The 21,409-nt window shown below is 43.6% G+C and overlaps 1 long non-coding RNA gene across 1 annotated transcript in view; it reads left to right on the forward strand.

Annotated features, from left to right (window-relative positions):
• The window catches only part of LOC138249935 (uncharacterized), a 101,077-nt gene extending 82,493 nt beyond the window's left edge, over nucleotides 1-18,584 (forward strand). The window contains exon 6 of the long non-coding RNA XR_011194865.1: nucleotides 18,138-18,584. This is a non-coding gene — a long non-coding RNA (uncharacterized lncRNA). The remainder of the gene's footprint in view (nucleotides 1-18,137) is intronic.
• Nucleotides 18,585-21,409: the final 2,825 nt, after the last annotated feature.

The raw sequence follows: 21,409 nt of genomic DNA on the forward strand, positions 1-21,409 counted from the left end.
TCTAAATTCCATCTGCTGGGATGGCAGAAGCTCATTAAAGATCTTGATATGCAGGGTACTGTTGAGGATTTTTCATGGACCAAATTTGGACTTCCAAATGGCCCCAAGCCCATAACTGAAGCAAGCAGAGAAATTGCAGAAAAGAGACAAACATAACAAAGGAGGAGACTGGTACACTGTGCTGTTAGTTCTACACGCTGTATTGCACCAAGACAAGATTTTGAGGTGAACCACTAAGCAAGGGAAGATTATGATCGTCATTACAACTTAGGAGGATGGAAAAGTCTGTCTGCCAAAGTTCCGATGGGGAGGTTGCCGCTAATGTGTCTGCCTTCCTTCTTAGGCCATTATGAGCTTCCCGCTGGATCAGCGGGTGGAAACCCAGTGTCCATTCACTGGCCCAGCAGGAAATGGCCTACATCATTTTCTCCAGCTCGTAATAGAGCCGGCGGCAGAGCTGTAGTTCATAAGGTGCCCCAGCACCTGTTGCAATGTTCACTGTCTAAGCAGACAGTGAACATTGCATCTGGGCTGGTCAGTGGGTCCCCTGCACTGCCCATGCCAAGTGCCCCCTGGGCCACCCTGCACCCCATCTCCATCAGGCATTTCATGGTGGGTTTACTGCCATGAAACTGCTGGCATAGAGGAAGGTCGGAATCCCCAGGGCGGCTCTGCTTGCAGTGCTGCCCTGGCAGATTAGGACCATCAGCACCACCAGAGAGTCGTGGAGACGAAAACTGGCAGTGCTGACAGTCTGACCACGTCGCTACCACCAAGGTTGTAATGTGTCGGTTGGACCGCTGCATTGATGGCGGTCCGACTGCCACCGCAACCCTGGTGGTAATGAAGCCCCATATGTTTCAATAAGAGATTGCTCTTTCACTGGATGTGTGCCCCCACAACTGTCCAGAAGTAAGAAACTGTAGGACTGTTGGAGAGACATGAACATGGAAAAAGGATATCTAAATTCCATCTGCTGGGCTGGCAGAACCTCATTATAGATCTTGATATGCAGGGTACTGTTGAGGATTTTTCATGGACCAAATTTGGACTCCAAAAGGCCCCATGCCCATAACTGAAGCAAGCAGAGAAATTGCAGAAAAGAGACAAACACAACAAAGGAGGAGACTGGTACACTGTGCTGTTAGTTCTACCTACAGGCTGTATTGCACCAAGACAAGATTTTGAGGTGAACCACTAAGCAAGGGAAGATTATGGTCGTCATTACAACTTAGGAGGATGTAAAACTCTGTCTGTCAAAGTTCCGATGGGGAGGTTGCCGCTAATGTGGCTGCCTTCCTTCTGAGGCCATTATGAGTTTCCCGCTGGATCAGCGGGTGGAAACCCAGTGTCCACCCTCTGGCCCAGCAGGAAATGGCCTACATCATTTTCTCCAGCTCGTAATAGAGCCGGCGGCAGAGCTGTAGTTCATAGGGTGCCCCAGCACCTGTTGCAATGTTCACTGTCTAAGCAGACAGTGAATATTGCATCAGGGCTGGTCAGGGGGTCCCCTGCACTGCCCATGCCAAGTGTCCCCTGGGCCACCCTGCACCCCATCTCCATCAGGCCTTTCATGGTGGGTTTACCGCCAAGAAAATGCTGGCATAGAGGAAGGTCGTAATCCCCAGGGCGGCTCTGCTTGCAGTGCTGCCCTGGCAGATTAGGACCAACAGCACCACCAGAGAGTCGTGGAGACGAAAACTGGCAGTGCTGACAGTCTGACCACGGCGCTACCACCAAGGTTGTAATGTGTTGGTTGGACCGCTGCATTGATGGCGGTCTGACTGCCACCGCAACCCTGGTCGTAATGAAGCCCCATATGTTTCAATCAGAGATTGCTCTTTCACTGGATGTGTGCCCCCACAACTGTCACCAGAAGTAAGAAACTGTAGGACCTTAGAAACACTTTGTGGAGCCCAAGTCAGTGCTTTAATCAGCACAGTTCTCAGTAATCCTGGGAGATAAAAGCTCAATGTTTTTGGAGGTTGAAGTGGCCTCCTCTAACTTGAAGACTATCATGGAGTGAGATGTACCTGCTGACTCACTGCAATGTAAAAATATGTTTTAAAAATTAATCCAAGACTGCATATTTTATATTTGTATATCATCATGGGGGCCCAAGTATTAATAGACAGGTCAGAAACAATTAGGGGAAAACTGCACACTGACCTTTTGGGACCTATCTGTAAATTTGCAATGTACTCAATATACTGATAGGTTAAGTCACAAGAAGTCTAGTCATAGGAGTTGAAAGAACAACTTATCTAATAATTATTAATTGGATAGGTTGCTATTTGTGGCCCCCATGTGTTTGGCCCCACACCCATCCCTATGAGTTCATTTAAAAAGTAGTTTTTATTCTAAAACGAATGTACTCCTCAAAGAAACTGGAGCTTATTAAAGCATTTTCCCCATCTGGAAATACATTGGGGACTGGGCAATATCAATATCTGTGCTGTGAGTGAAGTGATTAGGAAAGACTGTTCAACGCAAACAACTCATTCTGGAGTGAAACCATAGAAGCTCTGAGGCTCGACTCAACAGTGTCCCGGCAGTGTCATGTAAGGAGCCAGGAGGGCACAGGCTTGGGTCAGGAATACCACAGCAGGGTCACCTGTGACAAAAAGTGTTAGAGACGCCACTGAAGTTGTGTCAGCAGAAGAGAGAGCTGTCTAGACTGAGGGCTACCGCAGAACTTTTTGGCATTGCCCTGGACACCTCGTTCCCCCTGCTCTGCCTGCTGTGTTGGCATTTGGAAGAAGCATTCAAAGACCAGCAGTGGAGGTGCAGTGAGAGAGCTGTGCAACCACTACAGGAGCAGTGTGAGAGCGAGCTGCAGCCATTGGAGGAGCAGTGTGAGAGCAGTGCAGGCACTGGAGGAGCAGTGTGAGAGTGGTGCAGGCACTGGAGGAGCAGTGTGAGAGCTGTGCAGGCACTGCAGGAGCAGTGTGAGAGGTGTGTAACCACTACATGAGCAGTGTGAGGGCTGTGCAGGCACTGGAGGAGCAGTGTGAGAGCTGAAACCCTGGAGGAGCAGTGTGAGAGCAGTGCAGGCACTGGAGGAGCAGTGTGAGAGGTGTGCAGACTCTGGGAGGTGGATCGAGGATCTGTCGGGTTAGCGCCCCGGGTCTGCACTGCGTGGGGCCACTGTGTGGGGCTGTGGACCTGGGAGCCCCTTCGCCGCAGTAGTTAGCAGCGCTTCCCTCCCGCCTGGGCCACTTTGAGGAGTTTTCTTTTCCGCGGCCTCTCTCTCAGACCCCTGTTGAATCGGTTCGTTCTGGTGCAGCTTGTGGGGAGCGAGGGAGAATTCAGCCTCTCTGCTTCTGCAGTTTAGCTTCCAGGTTACAGTCCCTCCTCCAGCCACTCCCGCTTTTGCCAACGTTAGCGCGAGGGGGGCTAGGCCAGAGCCTAGCGGGCACTCCTTGACGTTTTTTTGCGGACTGTCCGTCACTGACGCGGACTAGGCAGCAGTGAGCCAAGGAACGCAGCGCATTGAGGAACAACGAGCAGCCGGAGGCCATTGCTGGTCGGCTCTGTATTCCCATAAAGCTGACCTTGTCTGGGTCAGCTAGAGAAAAGGTGGGTGAAATTAGTAAAGAGTGAGTCTGTTCTTTTGTGCTGCGTTCAATCGTAGGTCAGCTGCTTTAGCCTCCTCGCGTCCCGACCGTGTGTACTCTACACTATGACTTTGAAGAAGCTCCGCTCAGGTCGCCTTCTCCTAGGAATATCTTGCCTGAAAACCAAATCCAACCCCATTCGGAACAAAACCAACTCGGCTTTCTTGCTGAAGGGACAACCGCAGAAGCATCTTCTCTCTTTTTGGGGTAAAGAGAATCCTCCATCGCAGGAATCAAAAGGTGAAGCTATTTCCATCACATCCCCGGACTCAGAGTCCCTTGGAGGTCCTCCTAGGGAGTCTTCAGGGGGGCTCTCAAGCGAACCATCTCAGGCGGAAACAAGCCAGAGAGGAGGAGCTGGGGTCTCGGAGCAGGGCCCTATTGCCCCTCTTGTTGAGCCTACTGGGTCTGTCCGGCCCATTTGGAGCCAGTCGGGCCGCTGTATGTTCCCTATCTTTCTTCTGCCTGGTCAGTCAGCTCTCTTTCCCAAGCCGATCAGGTCCCGAAAAACTCTCAGGAAAGTGCTGCCATCACCTCTTCAATGTCTATGGCTATCGGACCCTGTGACTTCACTCTGCCGGACCTGGACCCAGTTTTAGTTCAGAGATACGGCCCCCAGGTAAAAGAACCCTTGAGTCCGCCTGCGATCTTCGGGTCCAAGGGCCTGCCGACCCCTACTGGTCTGGAGCTGTTTAATAGTACTCCGTTGTTACAAGACTCATTATACATTCAATCTCATTTGTCTGTGTCGCCGGCTCCGAACATCAGCGGAATCCAGCCCACTTCTCCTCTGGATTCAGAGGTCTGGCTCTCAGCTTCTTTGTTTAATTTGGAATATCTCCTCGCTTCTATTTTAAAGCTCCTGGAGAAATTCGTAGGGGGCTCAGACTGTATTCTTGACTCTGCAACAGCAATTTTGGCTGAGATGATTAAAGACCAAAAGGAGCCTGTATCTCTCGACCCGACTCAGCCTAATGTTGTTCCTAGACAGTCTTTAGTCAACCAGAGGGCTTCCCGGGCTCTTCCCAGGGCACCACAAAAAATGCGCACCTTCATGGATGCAGGCACCCAAGTGGGGAGTTTTCAAGGCATTCGTCCTAGTGATGTAAAGCCACTGCTGGTTAGCCCTGTGGATTCCGTTCGATTTATCTTTGACTCTCCCACATTGAAAGGCAATCACCGGGCACATTGCCATCAGCTCCCTGTGAAGGTGTTCCCCATCTTCGAAAGAGCAGTCACCCAAAAAAATGGGCCAACAATCTCCCCCTACTTGCCATCCCCGGTAGAAGTCCTTGAGAGGGGAACCATCACCAAACGCGGGAAAAAACATGAGAGATCGAAGAAACTAAATCGACTGATTAGCAGGAAAAAGAGAAGGAAAGTACTGTTCCCCGAAGTGACAACTGATGGGACAACCTCCCCCCGAATCCACATAGAGCCACTCGTGAAGCAGCCTAGTCCGCCCTCACTACGTAGGCCCAACTCCACTAAAAGGGGTCCTGTAAGAATGCATTCAACTGAAACACATCACCAGTTATAATATTGACATTGTTTCCCTAAGGATGGTTAGTGGAGGTCTCAGGGCGAGGGTCGCCTTTCGCTCTTTGCATGTGGCGAACCTGGCCCTCTCTCACGCTGACTTTCTGCAGTGTAGGGGGATCGATGTAATCCCACTCTTACCCTACCTCGCTTTCGTAGGGGAAAAGTTTGTGACTAAGAGCCCTGTGAGACCCTGATCCCCGGTCCACTTTAAAGGCACTGACGTTTCCTTATGTAGATCTAGATTAGACCTACAGGCCCTTAGAGTATCCTTAATAGGGAAGGATAGACAGGTGCTATTGCGGGAGACACAACACGCTCCGAATCTTCAAACCACCTATTCCCTGGATGATTGGGGTTGGCTCTCGGGAGCTCTTGTTCAAGAACGGGGATCCAGGGACTTACTCCAACCTTCTTCCTAATAGAGGTTTAAAATTAATTTCTTAAAATGCTGCTGTGGTAAAATTTAGCAGGGAAAAACTATCTTACCTCAGTACACTTAAACCAGATTTAATCTGTCTCCAGGAGACTTGGGCAGACACGGATCTATTGTGGGACGACTATTCTGTAGTCGATTGTAAGGCCTCTTCGTCTCGAAGAGGTCATGCTAAGGGGGGGTAGCTTGTCTACTGTTCAACTCTCTCAATTGGGACTATTCCTGCTATAAAGATCCCAGCAACCTCTTTATGGCACTAACGATTCTTCTGCATAATACTACGCTAGGTCCGACTTCACTGCTTTTAATTAATGCTTATGTGCCCCCAGAGGCTGTATATGATTCTCTGTTAGAAAGGGTCTTTGCCTTTATTGAGGATTCCTTAGATACTGAGTTCCCTCCACTGATAGCACTAATGGGAGATTTAAATTGCAAAGTCTCCAATTTCGCCTTATGTCAAGTGCGCGATGTAGAGAGAGAAACAGCGCTGCGTATTCCAGATTGTGTTTTCCCCCCTTTAATTAAAACAAACAAAAGAGGTAAACTTCTCCTCAGTCTTCTTAAAAAAATGACTGTATTATCGCTAATGGTAGGTCCACTTCGGACTCCCCTGCCTCCTTCACACATATTTCTTCACGGGGAAGGTCCATTCTGGACTACTTAGTACTTGGTAATTCCTCTTATTGTCTATTGGAAGATCTTAAGATATTATGTTCCCCCTATAGCAATCATAACCTGCTTTCTATCACTCTAGAAATCTCCATATTGTCTCTAGACTCATGGAAATCTGGTGGGTTTACCCAGAGTTTTTCTAATAAGACTGGGAGGACCCAATGGAATTTTAAGAGGATAGCTGGTGTCACTGTGATTTTAGCACCTGTAGTTGCTAACTTGACTAGTTGGGAGGGAATGGAGTTGCAATACTTCTCTGATCTCCTGATGCAATTGGTGTCTAACAACTTGTCTGGTGGGCATAAAGTAGCCCGGAAAGCTATTCCCCGTGCATTGCTTGACCTAAACAGAGAAATAAATAACATGGTTAGGGCCCAGTTTTTAGTTTTCTCTGAGGAAAGGAAAATCAGGGTTGCTCTATTAAAAAGGAGAAAGAAGCGGCTGAAGATCCACCTTGCAAAAGAAGCGGGGGACAGGCTCTGGATTAAGCTCCGGGAAGCCGCTACAAAGGGCCAGGCTAGGCGTTTGTGGGCATTAGTGGGTCAAGGTTGTGGGTCTAGAATTCGTCCCCCCCGCTCCAATCTCCGAAGCCCGATGGTCAGATTTCATCTCCTCCCTGTATGCTTCAAATGGGGTTGTACCTTTCCGGTTTCCAGAGTCTCCAGGTATTCTCACTTTCCCTCCCCCGTCAATAAAAGAGATTGACTGTGCTATCGGTGAAATGCGCCCCTCTGCTGCAATGGGGCCAGATGAACTGCCTTTATCAGTTATAAAACAGGATAGGAGCTCTTGGACTAAGATTTTACATGTGGTCTTTAGTAGATGCTTCTATTCCAGATGTATTCCTCCCTCGTGGGTAGGCAGTATAATTGTACCCTTATTTAAAAAGGGTGATCGATCTTGTCCTGGTAATTATCGTCAGATTGCCCTCCTTGATGCGGTGGGAAAAGTTTTTACCAAATGTCTACTCTCTAGACTAATGTCTTGGGCGGAGGAGAATAACATCATCCCTTTGGAACAATCCGAATTCAGACGCAAACATAGCACTCTAGATAACATCATGGTGCTGCAAACCATTACTGAAAAATATGTAAAACTGAGAGGGGGGGTTGTTTATGCCGCTTTTATCGACTTCTCCACAGCTTTTGATAAAGTAGACAGAGATCTTTTATGGACTAAGCTATGCAGCCTGGGGATACCTTTACCACTTCTGGAGTTAATAATTGCCTTCCACTCCAACACCTGGTGCAGAATCCTCTTGAGGGGTGATAGAGGTTTATCCCATACGATTTTTACATCTAATGGGTTAAAACAGGGATGCCTATTGGCTCCCCTGCTCTTTTCCCTCCATATTTCAGATCTCCCCTCTTTTTTGTCCAAGGGCAAGGGTTTTCCCCCACTGGTGGGTGGGCGTCCAATTTGTTGCCTGTTGTATGCGGACGGCATCTTAATCCTTGATTTAACCCCCAAAGGCTTATAGAACCGCTTGCAGCGCTTATCAAAATATTCGGACTTACATTATTTGAAGGTTAACGTATCTAAAAGTAAGGTCCTTTGTTTCTTGGGGAAAAAAAGATGACCTTCCCCAATTATCAGTGGACATTGGGCAACCAAATCCTTGAAATCGTCAAATCTTATCCCTTTTTAGGGAAAATAGTGAGCGGGAACCTTAGCGATGTTGCCCACATTGACTCTAATAAAGCAAAGGCTGAATGTCAGGCAAGAGGTCTGGGGGCCCTTTATACAGCTACAGGGAGAAGGCACTTCTCTTACCTTCTATCTGCTTATCGAGTTAAAATTCCTGCATCCCTGCTATATGGGGTGGAACTCATTGATACCTCCAAATGGGGGTTCTTAAATCAGGCAGAAGGTAAAATTCTCCGAAAATTACTAGCTGTTAATACGCCAGCCGCAGTGGCGGCTCTGAGGCTGGAAATGGAGCTTCGAAGCGCGTATGCTCAAGGATTAGCGGGGGTTATACGATTGGCTACCTCAATTTTAAAGAGTGAGGAAAGCACTTTAAGATCATTTCTGAAGAAAGAACTTTTCTTAGATAATAGCAAGCCCAAATTTGCCTTTTTTAAGAATTTTTCTACTGCCCTGGAGATGCTGGAGCTGGATCGCAGCCAAGTTATAGAACTCTCCCCATTGCTCTTGAGGGTGACTTTGAAGAGTGCAACGTGGGCCTTGAGCTTCCGCCAAGACTTGGAGTGCTGTAAAAAAAGAAGTTTTTCTGCGAATATAGTTAACACTCTAGTAATAAAAAAAATACAACCGTACTTCACTTGGAACATCCCCCATAGTGTTAGGCGCTTTTGGACATTGCTCCGACAGGAATTGCTCCCTTTGAATACACTATTGGCAAAATGGTACGGTACTGCAAAAGAGTGTAACTTCTGTCTGGCGGATTCCCAAGATTTACACCATCTATTGTTTGTCTGCCCTTCTCTTGCCTCATTTCGGCGTAAATGGCTAGATCCAATCCGTCTTCAGTTTTCTCTATTGTCAGTGCCTGAGTTTCTCCAAGCCCTGTATGATCCTCTGAATGAAAGTTTTTGTTTTAAAATATTTAACTTTTAAAATAGTTTTTTAAGTTTATTTTAAGAAACTTTCGTTGTAAGGCATGTCAGGTGGCATAGGATTTTGATGCAACATTTCACTATATTTTTCATTTATCTCACCTTTTGGTACTCGATTGGATATAAAGTGTAAATTGCAGATCCGACCTTCTGCTCACCAATATTGTACATTTTATGTGGTTCTCAGCTAGATGTAAATGGTAAATGTGATTTTTCGGCTTTCTTCTTTTATGTGGACCTCAGTCGAGTTCCAAATCATAAATAAAATAATTGAATTGTAAAAAAAATATATATATATATCTATATATCCTGTTCTCCAGTTCACACAACACAATTCTCAAAGAAGAAGCTGTTCACCAATAACAGCTTCCTCTTTGCAAAATCTGACACCACTTTCTTTGACAAATTATAACATTTCAATGGTCTGTGACCTCAATTGCGGTCACAGACAATTGATACATCTCATTGAGAATCATAAGTAGGAGGAAAGGGGACATCTCTGTCATGCACCCTTCTACTTGTTATTCACACTGAGTTACAAAACCCCTTTGTGATTTAAAAAGACTTTGCTGAATCACAAAAGGAGCTTAATACGTTCAAAAATATTTTGCAGTCACAACCCTGTGATTTTCTAAATTGCAAGGCTTGTTACCTTTGTACATTGTGCCCTAAGACCTGTGGTTGCCCTGCTAGCCCTTTACATTTAAAAGGGAAATTCAGTTACACCATAGTGGACCTCAGTTTGTACAAATACAATTCCCCTTCCCATAATTCCTTTCTTGCAGTTCTATGTATGTGACTTGGCACTTAATTCTAATTGCTGGATGGCCCATTTCAGGGAAATGTAATTGCAATGTTTCCTGGTGGCAGTCAAGGCTGATAATCTCAAGTACATGTGCTATACCGTTTACCTTATTAAATACAAATAAAGATACTTGTTAAAAAACAGGTCACAATAAACTTAGGAAAAAGAATGCTGAAGAGTAATACAGTTCATTGGTTTTGTACAAACTGAATAGAGTGGTAGTCTTTTTGAAGAACATTGTCCCCTTTCATGGAACTCATCAACTGCATGAAAAAAGAGGAATGGTTCATATTGATCAATGTTGCCGTTCTTTAGTGGTGATCTGCATCTGGATATTTGTGATTAATAGATCACACAAAAGAATCTTCCTGGCCAGAACTATGCCATTACCTCTAGAGACAAAGAAGAACAAACTTGGTAGACGTGTAGAGAAAATTCCTCTGGGATATTAAGGAATTCAGAGATTGTTTGCAAGCATTTAGAGCATATTGATATGTATGTATGTATATGGTATTTCCATAGCACACCTAGACAAAAGAAAGCAGAGTGATGTACATGGTCAGGACAATCGTAAAGTTTAGTAATAGTAATAGTAAAATAAGCTAAGTTGTGGAGTGCTTGTGTTGTGATTTAGGGCCGGATTACCACATTGGTAGGACTATCTGAGAGCCAATGCAGCAAGGAGGACGCCATTGTCACACCGGTGGCGTCCCCTCACCCTATTACAATGTTCCCGCCAGGCTGACTGGCAGAAATATTATAATACAGCGCTCCTGCTGGTCAGTCCCTTAAGGGAGCTGAGTCCTATACCATAGCACTGAGGAGGCCACCCAGCACCCTCGGAATGTGCACTGTCTGCAAAGCAGGGAGAGCTCATTCCGGTGGTGCTGGGCAGGGAAGCACTGCAGTGCCCAAGCCATGGGTAGTGCAGGTGCCCCCCTGCGGCTCCCGCCACTGGATTTTCACCAGCCTTTTCATGGTGAGGCTCCCATCATGAAAAGGCTGGCAGTTTGTGGGTTTATAATCAGCCAGGCTGCGCTGAGCTCAGCACCGCCATGGCTGGTTACAAGCCTGACCACTGTCACCCCATTGGGATTTATAATACTGGAAGAGACAGCAATCTATAGGCCGGTTTGCCTGCCAAAGTTGTAACTGGGCGGTCGGGCCATCTGGAGTGAGGCGTTCCAACCATCAACATGAGTGTGGCGGTCCTCAGACCAACACTGTTGTAATGAGGCTCTTTTAAAGAGGCAAGCCTTCAACTCTTTTCTAAATTGAAGCAATGTTGGGGAAGATTTCATGTATTTATTTAATTATGTATTGAATTACTTATGAACAACACAGGCAATTAGACACAGAATGTTGTCCAAAAGTACACAATCACACTTCATAGGTTAAAAGCAGTTTTGTTGGGTACATACAGAGAATGTGTAGAGTTTGGATTGATAGAATGTGGTGATGGCTCAGTATAAAATATTTTTCAACTAAGCATATTTGAGGCTAAGATGGGAGAAAAAGAGCATGGAGAGTGGGTTGTTATGTCTATTCGTGTGATGTCCGTGTAATGTTCTCTGAGGGCAGTCTTAAATAAATTGGGCACTGATGCCAAATGCAAGTTTTTAGAAGAAGAGTTCCAGTGTAAGGATCTCAGTAAGTGAAGGAGATGAATCTGAATGACACACATGGTTGATTAGATACTACCAGGAGGTTTCAGTAAAATGAAAGGTTAGAGGTTGGAGTGTAATAGGGTTATGCATGGTTATCAACTCCCCAAATTCCAGAGGAAGCAGAAGTGACATCACATAACTTCCCTTTGACCCAAAAACATCACAGAAGGTGACATCATATAATTTGGCACTGGATTCTCCCAGGAAGTGACATCACCTTAATTCTGACGACATTGCATACCTGACAATGCTAATAATAAAAGGCATTTAAGTGCACAATTACATAGTGACACAAATTACTAACATAGATACATGCCCATTTTATATACAGCCAACATGGTAAATAGTGTACTAAGATGATCAAAACATTAAACATTTAAATGTTTGTATTGAATGAAAAACTATGTGATTATTGGAAGAGAAAGGTATTGTGCAACCAAAACACAAAATAACACTCAGAAGGAAAATGATTTATACCTCAAACTAATGAGTCACTAGTTTCCCTAGTGTATACCTTAAGCACAAAATGTTTTGGAAAATATCAGAAAGAAACAAACAGAAAAAAAAACATTATTGGTGTTGTCCAGCTGAGCCTAGACCAGTATGAACAATGGCGTTCACATACATTGTTCCTTAGCACTGTTAATACTTTTTTATTAGCATCACTTGTAAAGCAATATCACTATCAAAATTGGCTAAATCTTATTTAAATGTGCAATTTTTATTTCATTTCAAATGTTTATTCAGTAAACTACACATTGCACTGCTGAGTACTTATTTGTGTTTCACAACCACAGCTGCAAGAAACAATGCACATTGCAGCACCGTTTAATTTCTGCTTTTTTCTTGGCATTGTCTCTGCTACCTCTGAGGGTAGGGGTCACAAAGGCAGTGCCAGAGATCACAAGGGACATGGTAGGAGTCACAGCTGTGACCCCTAGCTACCCCTAAATGACATCCATGGCTGTGGAAAGGTAGCTGGGGGAGTGCCATTTATGGCCTTGGAGACCAGCACTAACAGTTATAGATCACTCTATTTTTACTGTCAGAAAGCTGGCTTGGTGATCGGAGTGTGAGTTGTGGGAAAGTAAAGAGGGTCCTTGTGGGACCTTGTGGAAAACTATAGAATGTTGTCTAGTGTGAAAGAATGCATAGTGAAACCTATTGGTTGGCCCTTGCAGTAGGCCCTCTTTTTAAGATCTAATGAAGAAATATGTGACTTGTCTGTACAGAAAAAATGCTTTCATGGAATATGCATCAGTGCTTTTGGTGCTCCCTCCTCTCCAGAGAACATCATTTCCTGGTTCGTTCATTTCATTCTTGTTGTTTTACAATGCAGTTGTAAATAGTTAAGGAGTGCATTTTCCCAACTAGGTGACAGTGCCACATCTCCCTTAAGAAGTTTGCACCCATTGGAAAAACCTATGTGAACATTTGAAGACCTGTTGCTCCGTTACATCTTCAGAGAATTTAAAAGTTTCATGGGATTTGGTCAAGGGGGTGCAAAGAAAAAAAGGGGGTCTTAAAACAGACTTCAATGCCAATGCATTTTACATACTGTTATTTGCTTGTGTTTTGTGTTAAACCTTAATAGAAGTTGATTATTAAGTTTTGTATTTTTTCCTTATCTATCATCACGTTAGTAAAGTAGTAATAGATTGGGAAAAGTATTTTCATGGTTACTAATTTGAGGAATAGGCTGGTTCTTAAAAGAGCCTTTGAATTTAAGTTTTCAAATTGGATTTAGATATAGGCCCTCATTCTGACCCTGGCGGTCTTTGACCGCCAGGGCGGAGGACCGCGGGAGCACCGCCGACAAGCCGGCGGTGCTTCAATGGGGATTCCGACCGCGGCGGTAAAGCCGCGGTCGGACCGGCACCACTGGCGGGGTCCCGCCAGTGTACCGCGGCCCCATTGAATCCTCCGCGGCGGCGCAGCTTGCTGCACCGCCGCGGGGATTCTGACCCCCCCTACCGCCATCCAGATCCCGGCGGTCGGACCGCCGAGATCCGGATGGCGGTAGGGGGGGTCGCGGGGCCCCTGGGGGCCCCTGCAGTGCCCATGCCACTGGCATGGGCATTGCAGGGGCCCCCGTAAGAGGGCCCCTACATGTATTTCACTGTCTGCTGCGCAGACAGTGAAATACGCGACGGGTGCAACTGCACCCGTCGCACAGCTTCCACTCCGCCGGCTCGATTCCGAGCCGGCTTCATCGTGGAAGCGTCTTTCCCGCTGGGCTGGCTGGCGGTCTGAACGAGACCGCCCGCCAGCCCAGCGGGAAAGTCAGAATTACCGCCGCGGTCTTTCGACCGCGGAACGGTAACCTGACGGCGGGACTTTGGCGGGCGGCCTCCGCCGCCCGCCAAGGTCAGAATGAGGGCCATAATTTCTAAACCTTTGTCTGATGTTAGTAAGGAACAGATTATTGCCATGGGAGGTGAAATGTACACCATCTCCATGACAAAGACAGGGTATGGAAAAAACATTGTTTAGGTGATACTTGGAAGACATGTGGGGATCTCATAGGAATGCAGACCCAGTTTTGTTTATATGTCTGTGGGTTTTCTCAAAGTTTCTAGCATTCTCAAATGAGTACCTCCATTGTATGCTTTGGCAAATGTTTGAAAATGCAAAATAGGCGTGAAGAAATGTAGTTCCTTACTACGAGTGTGGTGATCCGAGGACTGCCACAATTGAGTTGATGGTCAGACTGACAGGCTCCAGGCGGTCCGACTGCCCAATTACAACTTAGGCGGACGGACCCACCTAAACATCGCCATCCCTGCCAGGATCATAGATCCAGATGGGGTGAGAGCGGTCCGGCTAGTAACCAGCCATGGCATGCTGAACTCAGTGCTGCATGGCAGAGTACAACTTCACTTTCTGCTAGCCTTTACATGGCAGGGACCCCGCCATGAAAAGGCTAGCAGATAGCCAGTGCCGGGGATCATGGCTTGGACAGTGGAGGGCCCCCCTGCCCAGCACTGTTGGAATGTTCACTGTCTGCTTTGCAGACAGTTCACATTCTGAGGGTACTGATCGGCCCCCTCATTGCTACGATATAGGACTTGGTAAGGTAGCCGAGTCCTATACCTTAGCACTGTTCCTGCTGGACTGACTGGCGGGAATGCTCTTTTCCAATGTTCCCACCGGTCAGCTCAGCTGTAACATTGTAATAGGGCAAGGGGGGCACCGCAGGTATGATGGTGGGGCACTCCCCGCGGCTTTGGCAGTCGGCTAGTCCAACCGCCAATGTCATAATCAGGCCCATAGTCATAAAACACTGAAAAATAGCTTTCATCTCTACCTCTATTCGAACACCAGTGAGGTGATGTATATCATTCCCTCCACAATAAAAAATTATAAACTCTGGATGCTCACAACCAGTAAGATATGAAATTGGAGGTAGGATGTTATTTTACCTCAAATCTCTTCCTGCCACCCAAGTGATGTAAATGTTTGGCAAAGCTAACGTACTGTCAACACCGCTCTTTTTGGCATACTACCTAGCCCAAAATATTTGTGTCCAAAAATTGTCATAGGACCCATGTTGTTTGTAGACTATGAAACATATTACTCAACCGAGTTACTGAATAAATAAAAGTACAATATCTATGTAGTTCGGTAGAACATTGTTCAATTGAATGATATTTGAGAGCTAAGAACAAAGACTGCAATTGGTTATATGAAGTAGTGGGGTACTTCCATCTCCAAAAGAGTACTAAAGAAGAACATTGAATGACAAATAGACTAGACTGCATACCTTCATAATATAACAGTAAACCTAAGGCTATGTCACACAGATTTCACGTTAGGTGACCATTTAAACCATCCAGTACCATACTAGAAGGGAAAGCCAGCAGTTAGATGTAATTTAGTTGGTGATTTGGTAGAAAGACATGTGAAAGTCATGCTAACTTTAATCACCTGTTTATTAAAAACAAATAGGGTGCTACATAGCAAAGATAATTAATCAGTAACAAAGATCTTATTGGATTATATTTTAAATAAGCTACAAACTTAGCCCTTTACTATTAGATGTATGCAAAGAGCACTGAGCTTAGGTTACTGCTATAGTACAACAGATGTTTGTGCATAGAGCTAAATATTACAAAATCTAGTATGAATACAGTCAACATCAGAACACTGACCACCATTGAAGATAAATACAACAAAATTATCCTGCTATGAAATCACAGCACTTTGTTATTCGTACAACTAATATCTGATTCATACTTTACTTTAAAAATCAAACTACATTGAGCTGCCCACCTTCAAAATATTACAAACAGAATAAGGTGAATTTATTTGGGTTGTACACCCATACAAGAAGGCAGAACATTAGAAATATCATACGTAAACGGATAAAAATAGAGTAATTGCAAATTTGCTCCAAAGTAAACCCACTGCCAGAAAAAATACTGCCAGACTGATGCATAAACAATGCATTCAACATATTTTGGAGAAAGCATTTGTAAAAAGGAAATTATTCATTTTAGCTATAAAGGACATGAAAACACTCATATGTTTTTGACATCTAAAATATATTACTTAGGAAAAACAAACTTGATTTTATTAAACTTGTGTAACATATTTGGAGTGGAGGCTGTTGTGACCATTAGGCCAATAGAGAACCATACTTTCACCAATAGGCTTACCATACATACACTAATTGGGCCCTATCTGTCACTGATTAAGGACATTGTTATGAAGTGATGCATGGGTCTGTGGTAGACTTAGGAAAAAAAGTCAAAATATATCTGAACAGTTTAAACAGCATTTTGAGGGGATATCTACTATACATCATGTTTACGAATGGAATTGAACTTCAATGGGCAATATCCAGAACCATTCCATCAAACATCCATGACACTGTATCACTACTTTTAAGAAAACACATCTGCAGGGCAAAATTAATATTTAGCAAAAACTGGGCAAATTCCCATTTAGAAATATAACCCAGCTACAAGGCCATTCTGAAAACAAGATGTGTAATTCATCTTTCCATGACAAAAATGCTCTACACTCATCATTCAAGTATAAGACAACTTGTATGGACTTTATTCTTTGTTAAAGGACAAGCAATGCAGTCGGAGCAAATTAACTATGCTCTACTAAGGTATAATTCACAAAAGGTGCTCTCAATTACAGACTACATACAGTCACAATACTTTGATGTGGAATCAAAAACTTTGTTGTGTCAAGATATTGTATAGTCAAAAAATACTACGGAAATATAATTATGGACTTGAAACATTATGAATTGGATACAGTGCAAACTATTTCTAACTTGGTTTCCAACTTTGAGTTCTGCTGAATGATTTATACACTTGCCTACTTGGGTCAGGAATAAGGCCATGCTCGGTCCAGGTCTCGCCCAAAACTCCGCTGTGCGGCTTTGCGGTGCTTTATGCACACCACTTGTCATCCCCTCTTGTTCCAAAGGTGGCCATCAGTGTTGTCTGCCCTGTGGCAAAGCTCATAGAGCTGCAGGTTCAGGACATTGGTGGAGAAGATGCACTTATCAGTGCTATTCCATGAAGGGACTACAATTCCCATGTTTTTAGAGGCAGCAGCCATCTTAGGTTGTGGCAGGCCTATAAAGCCCAGCCACACCCAAGGACATTGCTCACTATCTGGAAGACTTCGATGCAGTCGGACCTCGTGGGGGTTTCTCTGAAGAAGAGCAGAGTTCCTGAATGGCAGAGCGACATCCAACCGAAGTATCCTTGTTTCCATGGTGCATTAAAAAATGAGTTGGTCGTACTCGTAGTGGTAAGGCCTTGATGAATCCAATTTTGGAGGAAGTTGTAACTTCCAAAGGTAAAACGCCACTTAGCACAACGAGCAAAGCGTTTTCAGTTTCCAGAGTACAGCGGCATAGGCGCAAAGATTAAAGGCGTTTCAGTTCACAGGTGTAAAGCGCTCTTTGCACAGAAATTCAAGTCCTTCAGTTCACAGATGTAAAGCCCTCTTGGCACGGCAAATCAAGCGCTTCAGTTCACAGATGTAAAGCGCTCTTGGCACGACAATTCAAGCACCTCAGTTCACAGATGTAAAGCGCTCTTGGCACGGCAATTCAAGCATTTCAGTTCACAGAGGTAAAGCGCTCTTGGCACGGCAATTCAAGCGCTTCAGTTCACAGATGTAAAGTGCTCTTGGCACAACAATTCAAGCGCTTCAGTTCACAGATGTAAAGTGCTCTTGGCACGGCAATTCAAGCGCTTCAGTCCACAGGTGTAAAGCTCTCTTGACATGACAATCAAAGCGCTTCAATTCACAGGGGTAAAGGTTCTTGGCACAACAATCAAAGTGATTCAGGCCACTTGAGAAAAAGCGCCCCCTTAGCATAATGAGCGTAGCGCTTTAAGGCAAGACAAGTAAAAGTGCTTCCTGGTATTATTAAGTAAGGTGCTTCAAGTTCAATGAGTAAAAACTTTTCGGCCTTTATAGTTGTGAATGTGAAAGCATTGTTGGAGATAAACAAATCATAGTTTTCATTGTTCTTTGAAAAGCTTAAGATGTGAAAAGCACATTTAATTCTTTGAGATTTTCTAGGTCATGATCAAAGGTTTATGTTGTGAATGCATAGATGTTACAGGATTCATATTCTGAGTATAATCATAGTCCAAAGCTCTTGCCATCTCTTGGTTCTGAGGTCGTAGTTTATTCTTGTTCCATGTTTCAAAGAAGGGGCTTTGCCCTCATTTCAAAAGGGGTCTCCATCTGATATTTTGGAGACGCGTTTAGTCAAGAGTCTATTGATGAGTTAAATTTCTATGAATGAGTAAATGCATATTTGTTCTAAACTTTTCTTTTCAGATCTCTCTCCCTGCTGTTCCCACCCTAATTCCCTTCCCCACCGACTGAGTTGGTGACGCCGGAAGGTGGGCCTTTTGTTCAGCGATGTGCAGATCCTGAGGAAAGGACACTGTGACAACTTGAAGCAAAGAATAATCTAACAGATGTTGCCTTTAAGACAACTGTTAAATTGTGTTCTTTTGATGAGGCAAATGTTTTCAGATTTTTTTATCACAAAGTCAATACTATGCTTCGGCTCTTAACAAATAGAAAAAATATCTCCTAGAAGAGGTCTTTGATTTCTTTTGGAAAGCAAGTACCAAAAAAGAGTTGCACCTCACATTTATGTACTCTTATGGATTAAAATGCTCCAACGTTTGCCTATGACTCAGGTGAGTCTGTTCTTAATTTTATTGTGCGATATGTTATTTGTGATTTCCCTAACAACCAAAATAATAATAAGCTCTTTGAATAAATTATAAACTTTCAAAATCATAAATGCGGAAAACACTGCTTGCATACATTTATAAACAAATCCAAACACTACACCAAACATCATTTTGGAGTCCCAAGACCAATTCTAAATAAAGCAAGAGTGATCAATTGTATGTCTTCTGTCAAGCATGTCTGTACAGGAAAGTCTGCTAAAAACACATATAATTTAAAAAGAGGACATGCATCACAGCAAATCGATGAATACAACCCTTTAATACTATAGATGTGGATTGCTGGATTGCTAATATGGACACAGATTTTGATACTTCACATGTTACTAAGGCTGAAAAAAACAGATCATGGAAAGAGATATCTGCTGAGCAATATTTAACTAAAAGGGTATATTGATTGAGCCTCCAAATCCTATCTCGCAGACAGGTGAGCAGTTATGAGGCATTTGACCTTTAAGCACTTCAAGTTTATATGCTTAATCTCACACCATTATGTGGCTTAGTTTAGGATGCTCTTGACGAAGAGTTCTGAAAGGTTTTTTATGCATATAAAACTCAGATTTCAATACCAGAGTTCCAAATGTATCTAGAAATGTTGGACCAAGAAATGTTTGAGGAAAAAAATACAATCTGAAATATTATTATATATTGCAACTACCAATATTACACCTGCGGACCCGCTTGGAAAACTAAATACTGGTAACTAAACTACTGTCACTATGGGTGAGGTAGAATTTGTTATGGGGAAGATAACAAAGATGGTCAAAACTTAGATTACCTTATATCAAAATGAAATACTGCACAACTTAATATTTCAACATATTCAAACAAGTGTACATTATGTCCTTCAACATGAGCATGGTTGATATAAATATATGTTCAACATTTTTGCCTTTATTACAATATATCTCAGGTCAGGCTGTTACGAGTAAAAGTTTGCTTATACAAGTTATAACTGCTTACCTTCAGAAAGTTGCTAATTCTAACTTATCATGTATTGTTACTGCTCCAATTTAATTAGCAGCGCATAATATTAAAAGGATTACATTACACAGACAACTACTACTACCAGTGGAACATGACAACAAACTAAAATAGGAAAAATTAAATTGTGATATCTGTGAGGAACTCAGAGTTCTGAAAAACTACAAATATTGATTATAGACAGGTTTGGTATGGTTTCTGACTTAATGATGTCTTTTGGTCACTTACGCATGACTGAAATACTAAAGATATCCTATGACAATCTGTTTGGCAGTAAACATGTTATAGGTTTTCGCAATCTGCCTCAACTTACTCCTATAAAAGATGAACCAATTTTAAAAACAGTCAGAAAAAGAAACTCGCAACTCCTTGGGAAGTATAAGTAATGATAATATTCGATTACATTTCTCATATAGTAAACTCACACAAAATATGAGATCAGCCAATCATGAGCAATATTGCAATATATTGAAAGATATTAGGCTCAGAATTATAATCAAACAGGCAAAGGCTATGCTTCAAAGATGAACTATGGCCTTCATTATGACTTTGGCAGTCCCACCACGTGACCACCAAGGCACGAGGGAGGACACCACTGCCCTGGTGGTGATGTCCCCCCAAGAGTATTACAATGTTCCTCCAGGGCTGACTAACAGGAACATTGTAATATGCGTTCCTGCCAGGCTGACTGGCGGGAAAACTTCTAGGATATTGCCTCAGCTCTTTTAAGGGAGCTAAGGCCAATATCCTAGCACTCCAACACCCTCGTAATGCACACTGCCTGCAAGGCAGAGAGTGCACATTCTGACTGTGCTGGGCAGGGGAGCCCCTGCACTCTCCATGCCATGTGCATGGAGAGTGCAGGGCCTCCCCTGTGGCCCCCAGCACTGGCTTTCTGCCAGCCTTTGAAAAAGCTGGCAGAAAGTGAAGTTGTAATCAGCCAGTCGGCAATTAGTTCAGTGCCGCCCTGGCTGGTTACAACCCTGACCGCCGTCACTATGTTGGGAACCATGTTCCTGGTGGGTATGGCATTCTTGAGGTTGGTCCTCCCACCAAGCTTGTAATTTGGCAGTTAGACTGCCTGGAGTGCGGCATTCCGACTGCCACTGCTAGGCTGGCAATCCTAGGACCGCAAGCCTCATAATGAGGCCATATATCTTTTATATTCACACATTTTAAAAGTGTTGCAGAAGTTATGCATTATCTTCTTTTAGAGACTCTACCCATTGTTTGTTTGATGCCACCCATAAAGGAAAGCTCTGTTTTAAATATAGAAATTAGATCTTTGGAAAATAGACGTATTAGATGTCTACGTTGTATAGATTCATTGGAAATTCATGGAGTAAACTTTCCTATAACTAAATGCTTATTTACCAAATTATTAAACATGGACAAATCTGTGTCATGGACTGTGGAGTTAAAAAAGACCTGTTTCTTTGTTACATTTTTTTTGTGATTTTATAAAAATTTGGATGTGGAACATGGACTTGTGAATAGAGCAATGGGACATATAGTACATATTGTTAAATGTGCAACTATAACTTGCACATTTGATGTCCATTCTTTATTGTATCAAAAAAGCACTTTCCCAAAAAAGCTTTCTTTGCTTATACCTATTGTACCCTACATTATATGAATCATGTTTTCATAATAGTCTATTTAAAGATGGTAAGTTATAGTTGCTACACGGTATGAGTCACGTTGAGAACAGATGGGATGCTGTGGAGTGTTGTATAAGAGTGAGGATTAATGTTGAAAGAAAAAAATAGAAACCAATAGTTATAGCTATTGTCTTTCTAACATTTGTGTAGTTTAACTGTGGGTTGTGATAGAGGAATATTATAATAAGACCTAACTCTCTCT

Source organism: Pleurodeles waltl, chromosome 8, assembly GCF_031143425.1.
Source record: "Pleurodeles waltl isolate 20211129_DDA chromosome 8, aPleWal1.hap1.20221129, whole genome shotgun sequence".
Taxonomy (NCBI): domain Eukaryota; kingdom Metazoa; phylum Chordata; class Amphibia; order Caudata; family Salamandridae; genus Pleurodeles; species Pleurodeles waltl.